The 27,556-nt window shown below is 40.8% G+C and overlaps 1 long non-coding RNA gene across 1 annotated transcript; it reads right to left on the reverse strand.

Moving 5' to 3' along the window:
• Positions 1 to 5,004: 5,004 nt before the first annotated feature.
• LOC116353599 (uncharacterized) lies at positions 5,005 to 27,204 on the reverse strand. The gene is made up of 3 exons (XR_004203045.1): positions 26,830 to 27,204; positions 5,217 to 5,306; positions 5,005 to 5,142 (listed from the first exon to the last, which is right to left on the reverse strand). It is a non-coding gene; the product is annotated as an uncharacterized LOC116353599 (long non-coding RNA).
• Positions 27,205 to 27,556: the final 352 nt, after the last annotated feature.

Here is a 27,556-nt window from a genome sequence, read left to right on the forward strand (position 1 = left end):
GTGGTCACACCAGATACTGACTGGTTTTCTGATCCACGCCCCTACTTTAAAAAAAAAAGTGATCTGTGACCAATTGATGCATATCTATATTCCCAGTTATGTGAAATCAATAAATTAGGGCCTATGTCATTTATTTCAATTGAATGATTTCCTTATACTGTATGAACTGTAACTCAGTTAAATATTTGAAATTGTTGCATGTTGTGTTTATATTTTTGTTCAGTATATATGATCACTGGCCATGTTTACATGCACACCAATTTCCCTCTATTATTTAGTAAAGTATTCTGTTTTTGAGTTGACACATGTGAACATCACATCCCATTTACAATAACCCGGAAAAAAAAACCTTGTATCCCAGTTATGAGAAACCCATATTAAACCCATATGCCTGGGATATGCTGCTCTAAAATGGGATACTGTGCCAAATAAACATTTGATCCCGTTTACTGTTGTTTTGCGGTCTGCGCAGGCTGTTTCGCATATCATGAGTGTTGTGTGATGTTTTCCTCTGATTGGCAAACAAATCACTTCAAAAGATTGTCGCAGTTCAATCCACCATAACATTTTAATTATAATTTAACCTACTATTATTCATTTACTAAATTTGTCATTCATTTTCTGCTTATAATTTCCCGAAATTTGGTAGGCTATATTATAATTTCCGACATTTGGTATGACATTTGTTTGTCAACAACAGTTTGATACATACTGTACAACTTCTCTTCTGTCATAACGTGTTGCCCCAGAAGACTAAATAAAGTAGTGCTGACCAGAATAATGTCTTCTATCCATTGAATTAATGCATTAGTAATCTACAAAAATATAAACGCAACATGCAACAATTTAAAAGATTTTATGGAGTTACAGTTCATATCAGGAAATCAGTCAAATAAATTCATTAGGCGCTAATCTATGGATTTCTCATGACTGGCAATACAGATATGTTTTATTCACTTCATTTATCTAGGGGAAAACACATTGAGACCTAGGTCTCATTTGCAAATGTGTCCTGGGAACATTACAGAAAATCAAATTATACACAATTTAAAACACAAAATTAAATAAATAGCAAATGTTATATGCACAATAAAACACTTTTTATTTGTATTTTAACCAGGTGAGTTGACAGAGAACACATTCTCATTTACAGCAACAACCTGGGGAATAGTTACAGGGGAGAGGAGGGGGATGAATGAGCCAATTGTAAGCTGGGGATGATTAGGTGACCATGATGGTATGAGGGACAGCTTGGGAATTTATCCAGGACACCAGGGTTAACACCCCTATTCTAACAATACGTACCATGGGATCTTTAAATACCTCAGAGAGTCAGGACACCCATTTAACATCCCATCCAAAAGACATCACCCTACACAGGGCAATGTCCCCAATCACTGCCCTGGGGTATTGGGATATTTTTTCAACCAGAGGAAAGAGTGCCTCCTGCTGGCCCTCTAACACCACTTCCAGCAGCATGTGGTCTCCCATCCAGGGACTGACCAGGACCAACCCTGCTTAGCTTCAGAAGCAAGCCAGCATTGGGATGCTGCTGGCTCAAATATATTTATCAATATAAAATCCCTAGCCTTTCTCCTAAACTGACCCAGAGACAACAACACATCCAAATGAAAGTTACTTGGAGACTATTCCACATGACAGGGACCTGTTAGGAAAAGGCAGATTTAGCGAACTCTGTGGATACATGTGACGTTTCCGTCATTAACCAACCCTGTGATCTAGTGTTGTAATCACAGTTTCTATATTTCAACAATGAAATTAAGTAAATTGGTAGTTTATAGAGTAAGGCTTTATAAACAAAAACAGAATGATGATGTGACCTACGTGTGTTTAGCAAGGTCCAACTAACTTTATGTTGAAGGATGCAGTCGTGAGTGTCAAAACTATCAGATGTTATAAAACAAAGTGTGCTATGATACATTTCTGTCCAAGGGCTTCAAAACACTGGTAGCTGCATTTATGTATATAATATCGCCATAATCTATAACAGGAATAAATGTAGACTGAATGATCTGTTTTCTACTATTTAATGAAAGGCGCAAGCCCTATTTCTATAGAAGAAGCCCAACATAATTCTTCATTTCTTGATTAACTCGTCAACATGCTTTCTAAAGCTTTTTGTCAATCCAGATGTTCAGATATTTATAGGTGCGGACACGATAAATGGGAGCACCATCTAAATTACTTATGCACATATCATCAGTTACATTATTACATGATTTGGAAAATAGCATGTACTTGGGTTTTACCAGCATTTAGTACTAACTTCAGGTCAACCAAGGCTTTCTGCAAGGTAGTAAAAGCAGATTGAAGAGTCAACAGAGCCTGAGCTGCAGTGGGGGCAGTAGCGTAAACAACAGTGTCATATGCTACAGATGAAAGTTACAGTTTTGTACAAATAAACCAATGCTGTTAATATAAACAGTGAAAAGAACTGGACCAAGATTCGAACAGAGTTTCTGAATAAGTAAAGTGTGATCCACAGAGTCGAATGCCTTGGACAGGCCAATGAATAGGACTGCACAGTGTTTCTTCACATCCAAACTATTTATGACATCATTTAAAACCATAGAAGTAGCAGAGACGGTACTATGACCTGGTCTGAACTCTTGACTATTTTACATTCAGAAAAGATGTAGCAGTTGAAAGGGATCTAAGCTGAGTATTGAACAATGATTCCAGGATTTTTTGCTAGGCAAGAGAGTTTGGAAATGGGACGATAATGATTTAGATCACTAGGGTTGCAACCTTTATGTAGAAGAAGCACATGGGCTGCCTTCTAAACTCTAGGGATAGTACTGGATATAATTGTCAAGTGAAACATATGTGTTAATGCTTCAATGGAGCAGAAAGATGTCATAAAGGGATCAATCACATCAGATTTTTTTTAACATCAATCATAAGTAGTTGTTCCAATACATCAGAAGTAGACAGTTTCTCCAGAGAGTACAATGATTCACTGGGGGGTTTGTCTTGTCCTCTTTCAAGTCGACTAGCGGCTGGGTGAGGGATGAGCAGATTACTGACTGGCCCCGGATCTATTAAACCAAGATTTCTTTCAAACAAAAAAAACAGAGAACATAAAATGTTGATGCATGACCTATCTCGTACATTAAAAAAATAAATAATGTCAGAGTTCAATAAAACTTGCTTGGATAGGGAAGGAGAGGGATTTCCACTCTTTAGAGCTTTAACTATTTTCCAAAATGTAGATGGATCACCAGCAGTGTCAGCGATAGAACTTAGGAAGTAGCTTGATTTAGCTTTTTTAACTTAGGATGTGCATTTATTTCTCAGTTGCCTGAAAGGCTCCCAGTCCACAACAGCATCAGTTAGTCTAGCTTTGGCCCAGGCATGATTTGTTGTTCTAAAGATATCTGAAAGTTCTGTAGAAAACCAGGTATTTGATCAATTATTTTGTCTATAGCGTTTAACAGAAGCATGTTTATCTGCCAGTGATATCAAATTGGATGACAAATGCTCAAGAGCTGATTCGGGGTCAGGTATACACTTGGAGGAAAGTTCAGAAAAGTACAAGTCATGCATAAACGCTTGGGGAGAACAGTTTAAATTTCTCTTCCTAATGATACGTGGATCAGAATTATACTGTCTAGTACTGTATCTCTAATACAGGCTATAGGACAATGATCACGAAGGTCACTTGCAAACACACCAAAGACGTACTTGTGGGGGTTATTTGTGAGAATTATATCTAAAACTTAGGATCTATGTAGATTTTTCTCATTTAACCGAGTGGGATTCGTGATTAGCTGGGTTAGATTATAGTTATCCGAGATGTGTCAGCCAGTCCAGGTTAAAGTCACCTAAGACCATCAGTTCAGATGACAGAAATGTTTCTAAATTCTCAGCTATGGTACTAATTGCATCAACTAAAGCAGCAGGAGGCCTATACACTCCAGCAACAAATACATGCACGTTTTGGCTCATGGTCACGTCTAAAACCAGGATTTCACATTTCTGTGGTATAGTGACATTAAGAGCACATGATGCTACAAAAATGGATTTCACATACATCAGCACCCCTCCATATTTTCTCTGCCTATCACATCTAAAAAAATGTTCTAATTAGCTATGTCAATGTCCTTATCCATGATCGAATCTTTTAACCAAGTCTCTGATAAAACAAGAGTTTGTGTCATTCATCCATCCATCCAGGTATTGATAAAGTCCATCTTTGACATCATACTTCGCACCTTTACATGTAACAAACCACGCCCTTTGCGAGACTTAAAAACAACAGGGGTGTCCATATTTACCCTAACCAGGTCATTATAAACTTGATCATTAAGTCAGTCAGGAGATTTCATAGGAATCCAAATTTGGTTATCAAAGCGTTCCCCGATGGGCCAGAGGCGGCATGTACTGTATTTGGTGGCTGTTTCAATCCTAATGAAATTAAGACAGTGATAATGAAGATTTCCTTGACTTGACTAGAGTATTTAACATCAGAAATAGTTTGATGTGTGATGATAGTTGGGATAACCTGGGTAGAATGCGAGTGATATCCCAGCTAGTCTCTCAGAGCAGCCTTAAAATGGCCTTGCCAATGTATAAGCTCCGAGATGGTGTGAGTGAATTATTTGTAGAATATTTTCTCTTTCCAAAAAGTGTAAAAGTTGTCAATAAAGACCACATTGACAGAGTTACGATAACTCTTTAGCCAGACCTGAAGTGGTAGCAACCTACTGGATCTACCGTATCCACGTCTCATCGTGGTTAAGGGGCCTGATATAATGGGGCGCTCGTTTAGTTATTTCAGTTTTGCAATTAGTTCTATTAAGTAGCGTTTAAGTGGTTCAGAGCTGGCCAACTTAGTGTCATTAAATCCCACATGTACTATAACAGTAGCCGTCTGTGGATTTTGGTTTATGGCTTCAGGATATGGCGTAGTGATATCCTTAACTTTTGCACCCGGATAGCATAGCGTGCTAATCTCTGGCAAGGAGATGTTCCTTACCATTGAGCTTCCAATGATGAGCGCCGGTCGGATTCCCCCGCTACCTTATCTCTCCGATCAGTGACAAGAGCCGCAGAAATCGGCTGGGGAGAAGGCTGCGTAGATCCTGATTGCCAGGGGGGAGTCCCAAGCCACCTCGCACCCTAAAACAAGAGAGGTCAAAATGTAGCCCGTAGTGTAGGTGGTCGTCAGTGTAGAAGCAACTGCATCTACGTACCCAGTGTCCGTACGCCCTGAAGAAAACAGCAGGGACAGTGGCTTGTCAGTGTAGAAGCAACTGCATCTGCATACCCAGTGTCCGTACGCCCTGAGGAAAACAGCGGGGACAGAGGCTCAAAACGATTTGAGAGTTTAATATCACAGCATTGCAAGAAAGAAACGGAACACTGGCATGCGCGCGTCTCTTCTTCCTCCTGGATCCAATCCCACCCCATTCACCCCTGCCAGGGGTAGAGCTGAAAGCATCTGAGTTTTGGCTAGATTCAGAAGGCCGTAAAGTGGGGAAATGCTTAAGGTCCATAAAAGTTCCATTACAGTCGTCCTTATTCAAAATTAGACGCTCATCCAGATGTTTAATTATCTCAAGTAAAGTAATGATCCTCTTCTTGGCAGCATTTAGTTTGTGGCATTTGACACAGGTGTTTTCAGAAAAGTCCTTCACTGGGATGACTGAACATCTCACATAAAATACATTTAATGGCCTTATGGTCGGCGATAGAGTCAAAGGAGTTTTCACTGCTTTGTGTAGAAGCAGGAGAACACCCTTTACTCAATTCAGCCATTTTGCTTGCTAGCCAATAGGCTACTAAAAGGCTACTAAAATGATCCATGGATAAATCTAGCTGCCCCAGCACTGTGGCTATCCGTGTCGCTGGATCCAAAATAAATAATAAAAACTGGGTATAAAATACTAGATATAAAATAAATGAAAAAATGATAAAATAATCAGATAATTAAAGGTATTCACTAAAAAAAGTTTATAAGAGAACCACCACGGCAGCATTCATCAGCTGTTTTTGTTGGTCACAGATACCTTTAAAAAAAGTAGCTGCGTGGATCGTGACCACCATCTGTCTCATGCTGCGCGACACATCCCTTCGCATAGTTCAGATCAGGCTGTTGATTGTGGCCTGTGGAATGATGTCCCACTCCTCTTCAATGGCTGTGCGAAGTTGCTGGATATTGGCAAGAACTGGAGCACGCTGTCATGAACGTTGATCAATAAAAAAAGTGGTCAGCTGAAGCAGATGCTAAGCTAAAGGACTGTTTTGCTAGCACAGACTAGAATATGTTCCGAGATTCTTCCGATGGTATTGTGGAGTACACCACATCAGTCACTGGCTTTATCAATAAGTGCATCGATGACGTCGTCCCCACAGTGACTGTACGTACATACCCCAACCAGAAGCCATGGATTACAGGCAACATTCGGACTGAACTAATGGGTAGCGATGCCGCTTTCAAGGAGCGGGACTCTAACCCGGAAGATTATAAGAAATCCTGCTATGCCCTCCGACGAAACATCAAACAAGCAAAGCTTCAATACAGGACTAAGATCGAATCGTATTACACCGGCTCCGATGCTAGTCGGATGTGGCAGGGCTTGCAAACTATTACAGACTACGAAGGGAAGCACAGGCGAGAGCTGCCCAGTAACACAAGTTAAATTACTTCTATGCTTGCTTCGAGGCAAGTAACACTAAAACATGCATGAGAGCATCGGGATGTGTACTTCGAGAATGCGCTGACCAACTGGCAAGGGTCTTCACTGACATTTTCAACCTCTCCCTGTCTGAGTCTGTAATACCAACATGTTTCGAGCAGATCACCATAGTCCCCGTGCCCAAGAACACTGAGGTAACCTGCCTAAATGACTACCGACCCATAGGACTCACTTCTGTAGCCATGAAGTGCTTTGAAAGGCTGGTCATGGCTCACATCAACACCACTATCCCCGAAACCCTAGACCCACTCCAATTTGCATACTGCCCTAACAGATCCACGAATGATGCAATCTCTATTGCACTTCACACTGCCCTTTCCGACCTGAACAAAAGGAACATCTACGTGAGAATGCTATTCATTGACGACAGCTCAGAATTCAACACCATAGTGCCCTCAAAGCTCATGACTAAGCTAAGGACCCTGGGACTAAACACCTCACTCTGCAACTGGATCCTGGACTTCTTGACGGGCCGCCCCCCAGGTGGTAAAGGTAGGTAACAACATCTGCCACGCTGATCCTCAACACGGGGCCCCTCAGGGGTGCGTGCTGTGACAACCCTCCCACTCTGTCTGCCGTATTCTCTCTTTGTTCTTGTTTCCTTATTAGGATGCTGGTGGGCGGAGTTGGGAGGGTCGTCAGCTAAATGGGAAACACCTGGGCCCGGTGTGTCCCAGGATAAATACACCACTTCCCCATTCATGGAAGAGACTCTCTCCATGCAGACACCTTTCTAGATTTTGTTGTGTTTCTTGGTGGTTTTTTGATTGTTTGCTTTGGCATCTTTCAACACCCTGCATTATCACATTCATGCATGCAAAACACTCACTTACACTACTGATTACTGATTACACACACCATTGTATATTGTACTTAGTTACTGATTTAATAAATATATGTTTTGTTACTCCTTATCTCCACGTTGGCTCCCTTTTGTTACGGGCTTTGAGCCGGTTCGTGACAGTGCTCAGTCCCCTCCTGTACTCCCTGTTCACTCATGACTGCACGGCCATGCATGACTCCAACCCCATCATTAAGTTTGCCGATGACACAACAGGGGTAGGCCTGATCACCCGACAACGACGAGAAAGCCTATAGGGACGAGGTCAGAGACCTGGCAGTGTGGTACCAGGACAACAACTTCTCCCTCAACAGGATCAAGACAAAGGAGATGACTGTGGACTACAGGAAAAGGAGGACCGAGCAAGCCCTCATTCTCATTGATGGGGAAGGTTGAGAGCTACAAGTTCCACATAACCAACAAACTAACATGGTCCAGTACATCACTGGGGCAAAGCTTCCTACCATCCAAGACCACCATACCAGGCTGTGTCAGAGGAAGGTCCTAAAAATTGTCAAAGACTCCAGCCACCCTAGTCATAGACTGTTCTCTCTGCTACCGCATGGAAAGCGGTACCGGAGCGCCAAATCTAGGTCCAAGAGGCTTCTACCCACAAGCCATAAGCATCCTGAACATCTGATCAATTGGTGTCCCAGACTATTTGCATTGCCCCCCCTCCTCTCTTTTACACTGCTGCAACTGTCTGTTATTATCTACAGTCGTTGCCAAAAGTTTTGAGAATGACACAAATATTAATTTCCACAAAGTTTGCCGCTTCAAGTAATTTTTCCAACAATTGTTTGGAGACAGATTATTTCACTGCATCACAATTCCAGTGGGTCAGCAGTTTAAATACACTAAATTGACTGTGCCTTTAAACAGCTTAGAAAATTCCAGAAAATGATGTCATGGCTTTAGAAGCTTCTGACAGGCTAATTGACATCATTTGAGTCAATTGGAGGTGTACCTGTGGATGTATTTCAAGGCCTACCTTCAAACTCAGTGCATCTTTCCTTGACATCATGGGAAAATCAAAAGAAATCAGCCAAGACCTCAGAAAAAAAATTGTAGACCTTCGCAAGTCTGGTTCATCCTTGGGAGCAATTTCCAAATGCCTGAGGTACCACGTTCATCTGTGCAAACTATAGTACGCAAGTACTATAGTTTGTACAGATGAACGTGGTACCTTTGTGGGGGTGCTAGATGGGGGTGCCATCTAGCACCCCCACAAAATGATTCTGCCACCCCGTGCTTCACGGTTGGGATGGTGTTCTTTGGTTTGCAAGCCTCTCCCTTTTTCCTCCAAACATAACGATGGTCATTATGACCAGAGGACATTTCTCCAAAAAGTACAATCTTTGTTCCCATGTGCAGTTCCAAACCGTAGTCTGGCTTCTTTTATGGCGGTTTTGGAGCAGTGGCTTCTTCCTTGCTGAGCAGCCTTTCAGGTTATGTCGAGGTCAAGATCCTTTGCTGTTGTTCTGGGATTGATTTGCACTTTTCACACCAAAGTACGTTCATCTTTAGGAGACAGAACGAGTCTCCTTCCTGAGCGGTATGATGGCTGTGTGGTCCCATGATGTTCATTCTTGCGTACTATTGTTTGTACAGATGAACTTGGTACCTTCACCTGTTTGGAAATTGCTCCCAAGGATGAACCGGACTTGTGGATGTCTACAATATTTTTTCTGAGGTCTTGGCTGATTTCTTTTGATTTTCCCATGATGTCAAGCAAAGATGCACTGATTTTGAAGGTAGGCCTTGAAATAAATCCATAGGTACACCTCCAATTGACTCAAATGATGTCAATTAGCCTATCAGAAGCTTCTAAAGCCATGACATCATTTTCTGGAATTTTCCAAGCTGTTTAAAGGCAGAGTCAACTTAGTGTATGTAAACATCTGTCCCACTGGAATTGTGATACAGTGAATTATAAGTGAAATAATCTGTCTGTAAAAAATTGTTGGAAAAATGACTTGTCATACACAAAGTAGATGTCCTAACTGACTTGCCAAAACTATAGTTTGTTAACAAGAATTGTGTTGAGTGAGTTTTAATGACTCCAACCAAAGTGTATGTAAACTTCAGACTTGATTGCACTGGATGAATGCTTATAGGTCAGTAAATTTCCAGCAGTGTTGGGTCACCAGACCTTAAAACAGGTATCATTGCAGCAAACTTCAAGCATTGGGTAAGAACCCATATTTGATACTTTTCACCTCCTCTCCCTGTTAGCTTGTTGAGATTTTCCCAAATCACTTTCCCTATACCTTTTTCTTCATTGATCACTAAGAAAGAACTCTGCTTTTGCTTGTTTTATATTCCTAACCACCTTATTTCTCAGTGATGCAAATATACGTCTGTCATAATTTTTACCAGACTTCAGTGCTTTTTTCAAGGAAAAATCCCGTTCTCTCATCAGCCTTCAGAGGTCCTCATTGAGCCATGGTAGAGAGGTTTTCTGTCTTGGTTTACGTTGAAATTTCCTAGTAAAAGAGGTATCCACTTTGTCAATAGCTGACAGAAATGTTCTGTATCCAGACTCTGGGCATCCATTGCTTAAATTGATCAGACCAGTCAATTTGACTCATAGCTGCATCGTAGATACTCTGCTCACTTTTCGGTTTTTATATCGTACTGCTGCACATTAATCTGGTTCTTAAATCTCTTTTTAGTGGGCTTTCTAACCACCAATGTAACATTGTGGTCAGATATGCCAGTTAGTAAGTTACTGGAACTAATTATTCGATCAGGTCTGTTAGTAAACACCAGATCAATTTGAGTCTGGGATGACTGTGTTACTCTGGTTGGACCTTGTATTATTTGAGTCAGGTTGAAATAATTTGTGATCTCTGAGTTTTTTTCCTGCAAGTTTTGTTTTCCCAGTTTATATTGAAATCGCCCATGAAGATGGATCTCCTTCTTATGATCATATTCTTTAAGCATGTCATTTAGATGGTCATAAAACGAGATATCAGATGTTGGTGGTCGATATAATCCAATAATAGTGCGAGACATATGAGGGGATAGGAAGACATTCAGCCCCATACATTCAATGTCATTGGCATGTTTCCATATTATACGATTGCATTTAAAGTTATCTTTCATGTACATAAGCAATCCACTCCCTCTGCCCTCTCCCCTGTCCCTCCTGAACATGGAATATCCAGGGACATTAAAGGCAGAAATAGGGGAAGATTTCTTCAAAAAATCTAGGTGAGAGTCGTTCAAAAAATGTTCTACCTGTTTACTCTTAGAAATACTGCTACTAATATTCAGATGACCTCCCAATATTCCTCTAGGCTTGGAACGAGGGTGCCAGAGCATTTTATCCTGATTAACGGTTTGAAAAAGTTTCATGGTACAATGTTGTCTAATACCTTGGTTAAGGGAACTGAGTTTCTGACTTAAAGGTGGGTTTTGTTTAGGACATGTATCAAGAGTTGGAATTCCAATTAAATTATCAGCAGATCTCATTCTCCTGAAAAGCCATGTTAGTGACAGAAGTTATGCTCACATACACAGAATGTCCTTCTCTGAACCAGATACTATAGGTTGCTCAAAAAAATATTATTTAAATCCTTCATCAATGATTTCGGTCTGGATGACTAACAGGGTTGTATACAAATACAGTACAAGTCAGACGTTTATTTAGACTATTTTCTACATTGTAGAATAATAGCAAAGACATCAAAACTATGAAATAACAGCTTGCCTTGATGACAGCTTTGCACACTCTTGGCATTCTCTCTACCAGCTTCACCTGGAATGCGTTTCCAACCATCTTGAAGGAGTTCCCACATATGCTGAGCACTTGTTGGCTGATTTTCCTTCACTCTGCGGTCCAACTCATTCCAAACCATCTCAATTGGGTTGAGGTTGGGTGATTGTGGAGGCCAGGTCATCTGATGCAGCACTCCATCACTCTCCTTCTTGGTCAAATAGCCCTTACACAGCCTGGAGGTGTGTTGGGTCATTGTCCTGTTGAAAAACAAATGATAGTCCCACTACGCGCAAACCAGATGGGATAGCGTATCGCTGCAGAATTCTGTGATAGCCTTACTGGTTAAGTGTGCCTTGAATTCTAAATAAATCAGACAGTGTCGCCAGCTAAGCAGCCCCAAACCATCACATCTCCTCCTCAATGCTTCACGGTGGGAATTACACAAGCAGAGATCATCCGTTCACCTTCTCTGCGTCTCAAAAAGACATGGCGGTTGGAACCAAAAATATCAAATTTGAACTCATCAGACCAAAGGTCAGATTTCCACTGGTCTAACGTCCATTGCTCGTGTTTCTTCGCCCAAGCAAGTTTTAACAAGGCACACCTGTTAAGTGAAAGGTGACTACCTCGTGAAGCTGGTTGAAGGAATGCCAAGAGTGTACAAAGCTGTCATCAAGAATCTACTTTGAAGAATCTCAAATATATTTAGATTTGTTTAACACTTTTTTGGTTACAATATGATTCCATATGTGTTATTTCATAGTTTTCATGTCTAACCTATTATTATACAATGTAGAAAATAGTCCAAATGAACTTTTGACGAGTACTGTATTTGTTTACATTCCTGTATTTGTTTGCCTTTGTTTTTATTTGTTTACATCCATGAGTAGGTGTGTCCACATTTTTGACTGGTACTGTATATGCACAACATTTGAGATAAATACACTTTGTGTATATGGAACATTTCAGGGATTTTCTATTTCAGCTCATGAAACATTTTTGGTCAGTGTAGATACACTGTAATTTAAGCTTGAAAACTGCAAAGTTCTCTGCATCATGGTAAAATGTGTAGAATTGCAGGATATTACCTTCAAATCTGCAACAAAAACAAATCTCTGCCACATGACAAATTGTGTAGAATTGCAGATAATTAGATTGAAAAATTATTATTTTTTCTCCGAAGCCAAGAGGCTGACTTTAAAATGTTCCTTCCCAGAGCCCGAGAATTAGTTAGTCCAGCAACATGCACTGCCAAAGTCAGTAAAACTCCTTGCAGTGTTTCCACTGCAGTCATTTACATGTGACACAACGCCACAGCAAAAGGACTGCAGCTACACCCCAAAAAATATGTAACATGAAAAAATATTTCTGCCACGGTGCACTTTGAAGATGATTGACCATCCACATTTACCAGTGGCAATGGCATGATTAAGCACATGACCACTCTGAGTGCATAGGGGAGATTGGGGGTGGGGACATGAAGCGGTTCCATTACAAGACCATGGTACTTACCTACGGATCAGCTAGAGGAACTGCCCTTCACTACCTTCAGACTATGCACAAACCCTACACCCCAACCCGAGTACTCCGTTCTGCCACCTCTGCACTATTGGCCCTCCCACCCTTATGGGAGGGCAACTCCCGCTCAACACAGTCCAAGCTCTTCTCCGTCCTGGCAATCCAATGGTGGAACCAGATTCCCCCTGAAGCTAGGACAGCAGAGTCCCTGCCCATCTTCTGAAAACATCTGAAACCCTACCTCTTCAAAGTGTATCTTAAATAATCCCACGGTACACACACCACCCCACAAAATGATGCCTTTCATTAACTAAACACTCGCACATGACTACCCCCCTCGCCCCCTTTACTAGGTCAGACTTTTCTGATAGCTACATTGAGGAAAAATGTAGTTACTATGACTGTGATAGGTGGTTGTCCCACCTTGCTATCTTAAGATGAACGCACTAACTAACTGTAAATTGCTCGGGATAAGAGCATCTGCTAAATGACTAAAAAGTACTGTCAGGGGGCTTGTGGCAGGGGGCGTGTACTGGCAGGGGGCGTGTGATCCCAGGTGGTGGTTTACCCCAAGTTACCCCAACAGGTAGGCCTACATTATATTCACTGTGTTTATGCACGTTTTGGGGGGGACAAAATTCATCAATAGGATGCTAAAATAGTTCAAATATCACATAATAGGTTAAATGCAGATGAAGCATGGGTTGCCTATTTATTTATAGCCTCAATGGTGCATCAGTTGGGCTACAGGTGATAAGGCTTATTGCTAAAAGCATACCTGATAATATGGACCATGCATGGTGCAATGTGTTAAAATCATTTAACAATATGTTATTGGGCTCATTACTGGAAGTGGAAATAGTTTTAAATGGAATCAGCATAATTTTTTTTTCATTCAATTTGGAGCAGTAAATCAGCCCTTCTAAATAAAAATTCTACATGTCCGGTTCCCCCCACTGCTACAATTGTTTCCAGAGGAAACATTGACTCCTTGTACTCTATTTTTTTATCTGACTCAAGTTGTGTTCTGATTATTTGAGTGAATGTGCCATCACAAAAGGAGTTCCCAGCCCCAAAAGGTTTGAGAACCCCTGGTCCAATTAAAGGCAAATCCATGGAAAGTGTGAAATGCATTTCTACTTATCGAGACATGCTGAATGAAACCACATCTCGATGATACTTCACCTCCCACTCAAACACTGCAAGGGCATTTCTCTGAAAATTACCTTTAATCTTCACAACGGAACATTTTCCACTTTTCCAAAAAACAGTCAGTAGGCTTTATTGTTCTTTTCACTGGTGGAATTATTCCCCTGTGACACTAACAATTTGTTTTTGCCTGCGTCTGTGTATAAGATATTGGACATACGTTCAAAATTGCCTTTCAGCTCAGTATCAAAGCAAATATAATTCACAATTGACTCATAATAATGGCCTGTGGATTTCAATTAATGACTGAATCAACTCTCAATTTGCTATCCACTTTTAGAATCTAATAAATGTGGAAACAAGACATCCAAAGACCAGCAGTAATAGTAGTAGACTCCAGCAGGAGGCCAAGGGTAAAAGTGTTTTGCCATCTTAGAAAATGCCGCTGTTTGGAAACATTGCAAGCCTTAGGAAAAACAACTTTCAAGACACTATCATGTAGCGTTGAAGAGTATTGTGCATGCTTTGAAAGTGAGTGACAATTCCACTGTGTTTTTCATGGATTGATAAGGGTGGCTACTCATATGTGCAAAGACATATTAGATACTGCCAGTCTGCAACCACTACTCAACCACTGTGGCTGTAAAAAAAAGAAAAATAGCGCAAGCAAATCACTCAGTTGCCGTAGATGACAATTTCAGACAATCTATTAAAACAAAAAAAATTATCATCGGTTAGGGACTAGAGGGGCTTCAAGGTTTCCAGTCAGGTCGAGAATGGAAAACATAATTCAAGGAAGTTCCAGAGGGTGGACAGGCGACACGTTTTGCTTATTGTGGTGGGTGTGTGGCAAATATGACTCAGTGCAAAGACACAGGGATCAGGTTCCACCATGAGAGTAGAAGCTCCTTAAGTTTTGAAATACCATTGAATCTGACCAGAGAGACATTTCTTCAAAAAATATATTTAAATCATACATATCTGAACAAAGGCTGTGTTGAGGGTAGTTTTTCCTGCACCCAATCGAAAGACGCTCGTAGGGAGGGATAAAAACTGAATCATTGACCAGAACACTTTTTCCTTCTCTATTTGATTAAAGTGGCTGCATAAAGTAGACAGTTGTGGAGTGACATATTCTGCATTAGTGTGATTCTGAACATGGTAACCACAAGTCCAAATAAATCTGGAATTTGGCAATCAAATTATAAATACCTAACTAAAATGTAAGTGTTTTTACAGGGGAGTATGCATGCTCTCATGGAAACAGGTACAAAAGCTCAGGATGTGATGCATTCATGATAATGGATAGAAAATTCCCCCACCTTCTTCCTTCCTGATACCAAGTGCCTTAATATCAACAATCAAATGTAACCGGTTAGCCATCATGTGACCTGTTGGAATAAGGACATGCACAGGGACTATTCTATAATGACACTGACCAATAAGTGGCAGGTATGAATAGGAAAAGGTCACCGCTGAATCTGTAAATGGGTTTCCCAACTGACAAGGTTTGATAGGGGAAACCCATTTTCCACAAAGTTTATTGTAGGTGTGAAGATGCTGCACTTCATTCATTCCCTTCAGAAATCATGAGTTATGCTATACGTCTTCCGTTCAATTTCTCCCCTATAAGACTACTATGCCAAAGGATACCACAGATTCAAAAGTCATCTAAATACTCTAAAATGTAGAGTGAAACAATATTAATCCATATCTTGACCACATACAAAGAATATCGAATTGTCCAAGACCAGGACATTTGTTGATGATGATGATGATGATGATGATGATGATGATAGGTACTTTATTAATATCAGAGGGAAGATTTCATTTTCAGGATTTGGGAATACACTGAAGCACGATATAACGATTTTGTTTTTCTCTTCCCAGATCATTTTTCAGGATAGTGCCAAAATCTCGAGGTCGGGGACAAGTAATGGGACGTTGTGAAAAATATGCTGCGACGGGAGCAGCGCCATTCAATTAAATGCCCTTACGGTTCTCCAGACAACACCAAGACGCCTCAATGTAAAGTCTGGCACGACAGAATTTTTGGGACAGGGCTCATGCAGTGTGACAAGTGTGGGTTCCGATCACCAATAATGCACTAGCCAATAGAAACACAGAAAATACATATATTTTATCAAATCAAATGTCAACCTAAAAACAATTGTTGTTTTTCAAAATTAGAAGTTTCCTGTCTCATAATGCACATTGCCAGGGATGTAATGATTCACTGATGCTGAACTGTATCCGGTTCAAATGTTTAGATAAGAGTACATTGGTCCGCGGGAGGCCAAACCGATCCAAATGTGCATGAAATCGGTAAGAAAATTGTTTCACACGTTACGAACCGACAGTTCACTAACAGTTTTTACTCATTCTAATTTTAATTCCCCACTCCGAAAATAGCTATATTCTTTAGTGACTGAATTGGTACGTCCTCACCTTCAGTAGCCAATAATAGAACTAAGTAGGTAAATGTCTACTTACGGTCGGGCTCACTTGGGCCGACGATGTCTCATAGTGATTGTTTTTAAGGTCTATGTCCCTAGAGTTGGAAAATGTATAATAGCAGTGCAGCAATGGTAGCTTTCTGTGTTATCACTTTCTTTCATTAATTTCCCCCTAAGACAAACATCGTCAGTATACAAGAAGTTATTGCTCACTTATACCCTTTAATCATACATCACTGGAAAGATTAGATTCATAGCTATGATTCAAATACACTTTAAGAATGTTCAGGTCAACAGAACTTTGTCTTTTGACCTCTAGGGTACATATCAGAATGACCTATATAAATGGCTTCAAAAAGAAAACCCTGATACATTTTAAACTTTGTCTGACAAGTGGTTCTGAAAGGTAATGATATTACCTTTCAAATTATATATAATGTTACCAACTTTGAAAGCACCAGCTACAACTGTAAAAAACGGCTAGCTGAAGCTCGTCTGAGCGGTTGGCTGGATATGACCTCACCCGCTAGTAACTTATGCTGATTCACTAAGATCTCCCATAGTGTTGTCCTGTCAGAACTTGATGTTGAGGCCCATTACTATACACTTTGTCACCACCACACACGGTTGGGCTTACTTGGGCCGATGATGTCTCATAGTGATTGTTTTTAAGAAATCATGCATTAACCTCACAGAAGCCATTTTCCAATATGGCTGCCAAACAGTTCAATGGGGTCTTATTGGACAATTTCATATGACCATACCTACAGTGCATTCGGAAAGTATTCAGACCCCTTCACTTTTTCAAAATGTTGTTACATTACAGCCTTATTATTAAATTGATTAAATTGTTTTATTTCCTCATCAATCTACACACAGTACCCCATTATGACGAAGCAAAAACAGGTTTTTAGAAATATTTGCAAATGTAAAAAAGAATAATATTATAAATAAATAAAGGAAATCACATTCATTTACACAAGTATTCAGACCCTTTACTTTGTTGAAGCACATTTGGCAGCAATTACAGCCTAGAGTCTTCTTGGGAATGACGCTACACCTGTATTTGGGGAGTTTCTCCCATTCTTCTTTGCAGATCCTCTCAAGTTCTGTCAGGTTGGATGGGAAGCGTCGCTGAACAGCTATTTTCAGGTCTCTCCAGAGATGTTCGATCGGGTTCAAGTCCAGGCTCTGGCTGGGCCATTTAAGGACATTCAGAGACTTGTCCCAAAGCCACTCCTGCTTTGTCTTGGCTGTGTGCTTAGGGTCGTTGTCCTGTTGGAAGGTAATCATTCGCCCCAGTCTGAGGTCCTGAGCTCTCTGGAGCAAGATTTCATCAAGGATCTCTCTGTACTTTCCTCCATTCATCTTTCCCTCGATCCTGACTAGTCTCCCAGTCCCTGCCGCTGAAAAACATCCCCACAGCATGATGCTGCCACCACCATGCTTCACCGTAGGGATGATATTTTCCAGGTGATGAGCGGTACCTGGTTTCCTCCAGACGTGACGCTTGGCATTCAGGCCAAAGAGTTACATCTTGGTTTCATTAGATGGAACTCATTTCTCATGGTCTGAGAGTCCTTTAGGTGCCTTTTGGTAAACTCCAAGTGGGTTGTCATGTGCCTTTTACTGAGGAGTGGCGTCCGTCTGGCCACTTCACCATAAAGGCCTGATTGGTTGATGGTTGTCCTTCTGGAAGGTTCTCCCATCTCCACAGAGAAACTCTGGAGCTCTATCAGAGTGACCATCGGGTTCTTGGTCACCTCCCTGACCAAGGCCCTTCTCCCCTGATTGCTCAGTTTGGTCGGGCAGCCAGCTTTAGGAAGAGTCTAGGTGGTTCGAAACTTTTCCATTTAAGAATGATGGAGGCCACTGTGTTCTTGGGGACCTTCACTGCTGCAGAAACTTTTTGGTACCCTTCCCCAGATCTGTGCCTCGACACAATCCTGTCTCGGAGCTCTACGGACAATTCCTTATTCCTCAAGGCTTGGTTTTTGCTCTGACATGACCTGTCAACGCTGAAATCTTATATAGACAGGTGTGTGCCTTTCCAAATCATGTCCAATCAATTCAATTTACCACAGGTGGACTCCATTCAAGTTGTAGAATCATTTCAAGGATGATCAATGAAAACAGAATGCACCTGAGTCCATTTCGAGTCTCATATCAAAGGGTCTGAACACTTATGTAAATAAGGTATTTCTGTTTTAAATTTTTTATAAATTTGTTAACATTTCTAAAAACCTGTTTTCACTTCGTCTTTATGGGGTATAGTGTGTAGATTGATGAGAAAAAAAAGAACAATCAATTTTAGAATAAGGCTGTAATGTAACAATGTGGAAAAATGAAGGGGTCTGAATACTTTCCGAATGCACTGTACATGAAATACAATTGTAGTATGCCCCCCCAAAATATTCAAATGTTTATAGTGATGTAGAATACATAACCCCATGAGCCAGGTGTGGCAGATATAAATATGTTAAATTATTCACAGAATAGTGGTAAGAATGTACACAAAAAGTTGTCTGAATCGCTGAATTCTGAAGATGATAATTGCAATATGTAAAATGTAAAATGGATCATGTTAATAGTGTATATGTTAATAGTAATGGCTGTGATCTGATTAAATGCTGCATACATTACTTAAGTGAATTTGTCCAAATACTTATGGCTTCCTCACATGGGGAGGCCTAAAAGTGCTTAAATTTTTCTAACGGTAAAACAGATATGAAAATATCCTCAAATAAAATATTACATTCTGTACTGTCGCCTCTAATGAAACATTTGATCTCAAATCCAAAATGCGGAAGTGTAAAGCTACATTGAAAGTGTTAACTTCACTTTCCAAATACATATGGCGGGGAGTGTATTTTGGGTTCTGATGGGTCAAGACAGTTGAACTAAGCTCACGAGGGATATTCTCAAGAATCAATGGGTACATATCATTCATTTGCAAGTCTAAAAATATATGCAGATTGCCCCTTTAAAAACATATTGACAGCAATAAAATGTACTGATCATATTATAATAGCAGAAAATAATAGCGGCTGATCCTGTGGCAACTTTGCAGAAACATTTTGCTATCTGTATGCACCATTGTGTTGTAGTTTCTTTGTTCTAATGCCTTTTCAACTGGCACATCTTTACTTAACCAGAGTTTTTTTGGGCAAAGCAACATTTGATAGTTTGAGGTCTCTCCACCTCCTTGAAGTTAAAATCTTAACTTTTGCAGGTGTTGCGTAGAACTGACCAATTACCAAACTCCATACGACCCCTTAGTAAAGCCACAACCAGCTCAACAAACAGCCCTCATCCACCACATGTAAATACCACTGTAAATACTGTGTACAGTCTAATGCTTTGCCACTATAGGTCACCAAAGGGATTTTACCATCTTGTAGCAAGAAAAATCCCAACAGTCATCAAGAGGAAAAAATACAGCTGTTTGCATTTGGTAATATCTAGACTAATTCAGCCCACCCTTTGATTTTCCACGCAGCAGGGTATATAAAACACCGCTAACAATCTGAGATGACAAACATTTACAGATCTCCCCTTGTGTACACCTTACAGGACACTATCTACAAACCCTTCAGATTATCATGGACTGTCTTTACAGGATTTCCTTTTTGACGCTTTTTCTCGCCGGTTGTCTACAAGGAAACCCAATTTCCATCGATTATCTAGAAGAAAGTATTACATGTGTAAGTCACTTCATGGCTAAGTGGTGTTCAAATTTCTTTAATTTATTTTTCTGTGTTTTCGTGATCAACTAACATGTATCTTTCTCCCTATTGTAGCCAGATTCAGTCTTCTATACTCCAACTGATGTAGAGGTAAGGCTCACTAAATATGTTTGACAACAGTTATCTGCGTATGGACAACACAGTAGCCCTTTACCTTTTTGTCACTCACATATAGCCTATTGCCCTAGTGCTGTTTTTCTGAGTTGTTAAGGCATTATTTCCGCTTCAACAGTTCACATAGCAGACCACTAGTACAGGAAACACAGCAAGGCTGCTGAAAGTGTTTCAACTCTCACTTCACACAGCACTTTGAACAACTAAAACCCACTCCTCTCTTGGCAATGCAATTCACTACAATTAAACCACAGCCTCGCTTTCTGTGTCACAAAATCAAAAGAGCCCCAGGACAAACAGTTCTCTCTCTCTCGGTTGCAGGATAGTTGCATTGTTGCAGCATTGGCCTGTTCCATTAAGGAACTGGACACTGTGAAAGTAGAATGCCTCGATAACGCGATCTATCTGGAAAGTATGCAATACCACATCAGCATGACTGCCACGGACCTACAAAAGACGATTGATAAGGAGAACGTAAGTATTGCATCTTTCCAGTTAAAATAACTAAATAGCCTAGTTGTTACTAAACATATACAGCTCATATAGTGTTGTTTACCACTTCACATGCCATCACACTCAATCCCACATTACCTCCTCAGAGCACAACGGACACTTCAGAATGCATCTGTGAAGACAAGCGGTTGGAAAAGTCTTTCAAGGACTTCATTCAGAACCTAAGACATTTAACTCAAGCTCATGCTGCAAAGCATAAATAAGTCCATAAATGCTGGCAATAGAGTGACTGTTGTAATATATGGAACATTACGTAATTGGGACAAAATACATGATGAAGTTTGTCATTGCACTGATACTCTAATGTGTATAATCTATCATCTCTAACAATTAGAGGCCCATTATTTGGTGTGAAAACCAGTTAATTTCATTGGTCATGTATGTCTCACTGAATGTCCTTAACCGGAGATAGCAAGCCCTCCATAATGAAAGAAGGTGCTAGGGATGTTATTAATTATGTTTTGTTTCATTATGTGATTTCCATATACTGTGCCTGAATGCCAGTGTTTCAGAGTTCTCAATGTCTGTTTCAATTAGAATGCATTTGAAATAAGCTCCTAAAAAGCTCTAATTAAGTTATTTATTTATGTATTTATTACGTATTTATTATATTTTCATTTCTGCACATGGACTGTTCCGAAACCGTGATAATAAAGTTGCATTTAAAAGTATTTCAAATGAATAGGCCTGCTGTTTTTTTAGGTGTTAAACATTGCTAGCACTAATGTAGTAAACTATTTATACACTAAACAAAAATATGAACGCAAGATCCCACAAAAAGCTTATTTATCTCAAATGTTGTCCACACATTTGTTTACATCCCTGTTAGTGAGCATTTATTCTTTGCCAAGATAATTAACCCACCTGATAGGTGTGGTATATCAAGAAGCTGATTAAACAGCATGATCATCGCACAGGTGCACCTTGTGTTGGGGACAATACAAGGCCACTCTAAAATGTGCAGTTTTGTCATACAATGCCACAATACCACAGTTGTCTAAATTTTTGAGGGAGTGTGCAATTGGCATGCTGACTGAAGGAATGTCCCCCAGAGCTGTTGCCAGAGTATTTAATGTTCATTTCTCTACATAAGCCACCTCCAACAACGTTTTAGAGAATTTGGCAGTACATCCAACTGGCCTCACAACTGCAGACCATTTGTATGGCGTCGTGTGGGCGAGCGGTTTGCTGATGTCAACGTTGTGAACAGAGTGCCTCATGGTAGCGGTGGGGTTAAGGTATGGGTAGGCATAAGCTACAGACAACGAATACAATTGCATTTTATCAATGACAATTTGAGTGCACAAAAATACCGTGACAAGATCCTGAGGCCCATTTGTAAAAGAATCTGTAGATTCCTAATCCATAGATTAGGGCCTAATTTATTTATTTCAATTGACTGATATCCTCATATGAACTGTAACTCAGTCAAATCGTACAAATTGTTGCATGTTGCGTTTTATATTTTTGTTCTGTGTATTTGTTTTACCGTTGCTTATGTGAATTAGAGTCCGGAACAGTGTGACCACGAGTCGGATGCCCTTTCACCCGAATCTGGAATCCTTATCGCCAAGACATAGGTGGGTTCCTGCGTATGAGGCTCGTGGGACCACTTAATTGTACCAGCATAAATTGATTATTGGCACGTGGTAAAAATTCTGAGGTGTCAGGATCTGGGGCTCTCAGCCCGACTCAATTGCATCTAAATGAACCTCTACTGAGCATCCCCCCCTCTCTTACTGTATGTTTAAATTTAATATGAAAATATTGGACTGCGTACTATGGGTAGTTGTACTGTGTCATACTAAGTTTTTGCATGTCTATACTGAATTGAGAGTGAACGGCAGGCCGACGTCTCAATGATGAGAGGAGGGTTCCTATATGTGACATGTAGGAGGGGGAAATTCCCTGTCAGTTATAGGGCAATAAACCAATAAAGTACATGGATGGAAAATGACCTCATACAAAATAGTGTCACAGGCAACTGACTCATGTTTAAGATGGACTGGACTTCTGCAACTGGCCTAAAAGAAAACTCATTGTCATTTTGGGTTGCTTATCGGGGAACGTAACACACCTCAAACATGAGTGTATGAAATGTACAGTACTATTTTTGATATGGGCTGTATGACCTAAATCTAGCCACTCAAGTGAGAGGCAGATCTAAAAAGCGGTGTGGAACCACATCAAGAGATGTGAATCCTGTTCATCTCCATCTGTTACGACAGAGCTGATGTGACAAGTACACTACATGACTAAAAGTATGTGGACACCTGCTCGTCGAACATCTCCTTCCAAAATTGTGGGCATTATTATAGAGTTTGTCCCCCCTTTGCTGCTACAACAGCCTCCACTCTTCTGGGAAGCCTTTCCACTAGATGCTGGAACATTGCTGCAAGGACTTGCTTCCATTCAACCACAAGAGTATTAGTGAGGTCGGGCACTGATGTTGGGGGATTAGGCCTGGCTCGCAGTCGGCATTCCAATTCATCCCAAAGGTGTTCAATGGGGTTCTTCCAAGTTCTTCCACACCAATCTTGACAAACCATTTCTGTATGGACTTCACATTGTGCACAGGTGTATTTTCATGCTGAAATAGGAAAGGGCCTTCCCCAAATTGTTGCCACAAAGTTGTAAGCACAGAATCGTCTAGAATGTCATTGTATGCTGTAGCGTTAATATTTCTCTTCACTGGAACTAAGGGGCCTAGCACAAACCATGAAAAACAGCCCCAGACCATTGTTCCTCCTCCACCAAACTTTACAGTTGACACTATGCAGTCGGGCAGGTAGCGTTCTTCTGTCATCTGCCAAACCCAGATTAGTCGGTCGGACTGCCAGATTGTGAAGCAGGATTCATCACTCCACACGTTTCCAATGTTCCAGAGTCCATTGGCGGCAAGCTTTACACCCCTCCAGCCAACACTTGGCATTGTGCATGGTGATCTTAGGCTTGTGTGCGGCTGCTCGGCCATGGAAACCCATTTCATGAAGCTCCCGACGAACAGTTATTGTGCTGACGTTGCTTACAGAGGCAGTTTGGAGTATTAGTGGTAGTGAGTGTTGTAACCGAGGACAGACAATTTTTAATGCTACGCGCTTCAGCACTCGGCGGTCCAGTTCTGTGAGCTTGTGAGGCCTACCACTTCGTGGCTGAGTCGTTGCTGCTCCTAGACGTTTTCACTTCACAATAACAGCACTTACAGTTGACCGGGGAAGCTCAAGCAGGGCAGAAATTTGACGAACTGACTTGTTGGAAAGGTGGCATCCTATGATGGTGCCGTGTTGAAATTCAATGAGCTCTTCATTAAGGCCATTCTGCTGCAAACGTCTATGGAGATTTTATGGCTGTGTGCTCGGTTTTATACACCTGTCAGCAACAGGTGTGGCTGAAATAGCCGAATCCACTCATTTGAAGGGGAGTCCACATACTTTTGTATATAAATCAAATCAAATTGTATTAGTCACATGTGCCGAATACAACAGGTGTAGACCTTACAGTGAAATACTTACGAGCCCCTAACCAACAGTGCAGTTTCCAAAAAATATGGATAAGAATAAGAGATAAAAGTAACAAGTCATTAAAGAGCAGCAGTAAAAAATGACAATATATACAGGGGGGTGCCGGTACAGAGTCAATGTGCAGGTGCACCGGTTAGTTATACATGTAGGTAGAGTTATTATATATATAGTGTAACTTTATTCACACCATAGAGTTCCTATTCAATTACTAGAGGGGCTATGACATAAACACTCAAGTTCCCTGAATGGGGTGAAAATGGCGGCCATAATGGTCAGGAAGAAATCTAAACCAGTCTAATTGGATTGAATGGCAGGAAAATAAAAAGGCATGTGATACAGCAGAAATTGTGTAATGGCCATTTATAAGGGTTTTATACACATTTTCTTTATAAATAGCTTCTAAAATACATGTAACCAGACCATAAATGTCTACATGTTTCTGTTTTCTTGGAAAGCTGTGCTATTAATATATGATACAATATCATTACTTGTTGCATTTACAACTTGTCTAAGTCCTCAACTGATTTTGGCCAGTGTATGGCTGTTTATACAACGGGTGGGTCTAATCCTGAGTGCTGATTGGTTAAAACCGCTTTCCAGCCGGTGTCTATACCACATGTTACCACCGGCTAAATCTATGACATTAAAAGGCCCATTTACTCTGTTCCATCTGACTGCGCAATCCACTGTTTCATCATCACATCCAAGCAATTTCTAAACTTGATCTCCACTATAAAAAGCATTAGACATTATCTCACATTTCATTTAGACTAACATTTAGTTTTCAACAGCAGAGATTTGTATAAACTTTGCTGTCTGTCTCTCCGACATTTGCAACATTGTTTCCATATTCAAATTCGATCTCCAGCTGTCCTATAATAATGAACATGTCGGGAGTCGGGATGAGACAGACAGGCAGCATTTCTTAGCCAGTCGAAATCCTGAATCAGCTGGTATCATTTTTATCGATATATACACAAATAAATGTAATTTTAAAAAAAAGGTTTGCAGTCTTTCCAGCTTCAGTTTGAAGTGATTGTGTTCTGTGTTGTTGGCTAGCTCCTCTGAACAACAGAGACCTGACGGCTGAGCACATTTTCTATGCCAGGTGAAATGTTATGGATTTGTCCAAATGTCACAGAAAACAGCTTTAACAAATGCAAATACTTTGCTGTTATTCTATCTGCACTTGACGTGACTGTAAGTTAGCATTAGTTGGCTAGCTAGCAAGCTAGGGATAAGAATGTTGTCAGCCAGTATGGCAATGGAACATTTAGAACAAACGACTGGGTCGCCTCTTTAGATACAGAGCAAAAAGACTGAACGACCGAGTCGTATCTCTGGCAACCAAACCGATAGAACGAACGACCAGCTGGCTTGGGTAACAACTCTAAATTTGTGTCAGGAATAAATTGATCAAAATAATGTTTTTTGAAAATATGTCAATCATTATTTGAATATGTTGGGAACCCATAGCCAGCCAGTTTTAGAGCAACGATTCCATACATTTTTTCAAATGAACTGCCAATATGCCAACATTCCATTCAAACAATGCAGTCAATACTTAATTGATGATACCCGAGAAGGCGGTGTTTGAAGGATGTATTAGCACGGGTGTTGTTAGGCCCGAGACGAAACACCGGCTTCAGGGCATTATCACTTTTATACAACGGACTCGGGAGAGGCGAAGGTCGAGAGCCATGTGTCCTCTGAAACACGACAAAGCCTCACTGCTTCTTGACACAATGCCCGCTTAACCCAGAAGCCAGCCACACCAATGTGTCAGAGGAAACACCGTACACCTGCTGGCCAAACCCTCTCCTAACCTGGACGACGCTGGGCCAATTGTGCGCCACCCGGTCGCGGCTGGCTGCGACAGAGCCTGAACTCAAACCAGAATCTTTAGTGGCACAGCTAGCAACTGCGATGCAGTGCCGTAGACCACTGCGCCACTCGGGAGGCCTCAAAATGAATTATTTTACACAATATCTTATCACAGCACTGGCAAACAATGGTTTACCAACTCCCTCACCAAAATGGCTGAGCTTTATCCCACCATAAGGTTAATGTCCATTCCAGTATTCTAATTCTATGATTTACACACCTGATAACAAATATCTGGATCAGTTGTTTGGAAGTTGGTGATTTCAGAATCAGATTATGAATAATGAAATCAGAGAAAGGGTCACTCTGGCCAACCCTGTGTGTACAAGCAGAGTCTTGGGACATCCCCGTGTATACAACCACCTTGACTTGAATATGTCAATAACCAAATGCATGAAACACCACAGTATCTTCTATATACTATCATCATGAAAGTGCAATTCCATGCATCCAAACAAAGCCTTGATAATAATCAGTAGTTAATTCATGTTTAAAACGTCATTCATATCATCATGTTGACACTTTCACCATGTACAATTTTGCATCCAGCCTTGCACCATATTTGCATTACATCAAAGGCTTTCTGTGATAACCCATACAGGCATGGCACAAACTTCAAATCTAGAGTGGTTCATACATACTATTCAGGCGTTTGATCCTGGCGCATCGGGTCCCTTAATGTACGGGAGACTCTTCCTGTGTACAAGGAAGTAAAAAGAAGCCAGGTTAATACATCAACAAGGCTGTGTAAACGTTAAAAGAATGAGCAATATCGGCTGCATTGCCTGCACAGGAAACCATAGCATTTCCTGTTTGTGTGTGGCTGTCTATAGTAAAAGACACTGTGTTAGTTCTTAGATGGTGGGACCAACTTGTGAAAGCCACTGACGGTACAAACAAGGTGAGATAATGTAAGGACCTCTAAGAACACGCATAACATGGCTTCATACAAGCTGATAATACTTCGATATGCAATTTGCTTCCATCTCAATTGCAATGTCAAGGTGCATTCTGACTACTTCTGATAAAAAGCAAGGGCTGATTTCAAGGTTTTACTGCTAACCTACAAAGCATTACATGGGCTTGCTCCTACCTATCTCTCTGATTTGGTCCTGCCGTACATACCTACACGTACGCTACGGTCACAAGACGCAGGCCTCCTAATTGTCCCTAGAATTTCTAAGCAAACAGCTGGAGGCAGGGCTTTCTCCTATAGAGCTCCATTTTTATGGAACGGTCTGCCTACCCATGTCAGAGACGCAAACTCGGTCTCAACCTTTAAGTCTTTACTGAAGACTCATCTCTTCAGTGGGTCATATGATTGAGTGTAGTCTGGCCCAGGAGTGGGAAGGTGAACGGAAAGGCTCT

This window comes from Oncorhynchus kisutch, linkage group LG15, assembly GCF_002021735.2.
Source record: "Oncorhynchus kisutch isolate 150728-3 linkage group LG15, Okis_V2, whole genome shotgun sequence".
Taxonomy (NCBI): Eukaryota; Metazoa; Chordata; class Actinopteri; order Salmoniformes; family Salmonidae; genus Oncorhynchus; species Oncorhynchus kisutch.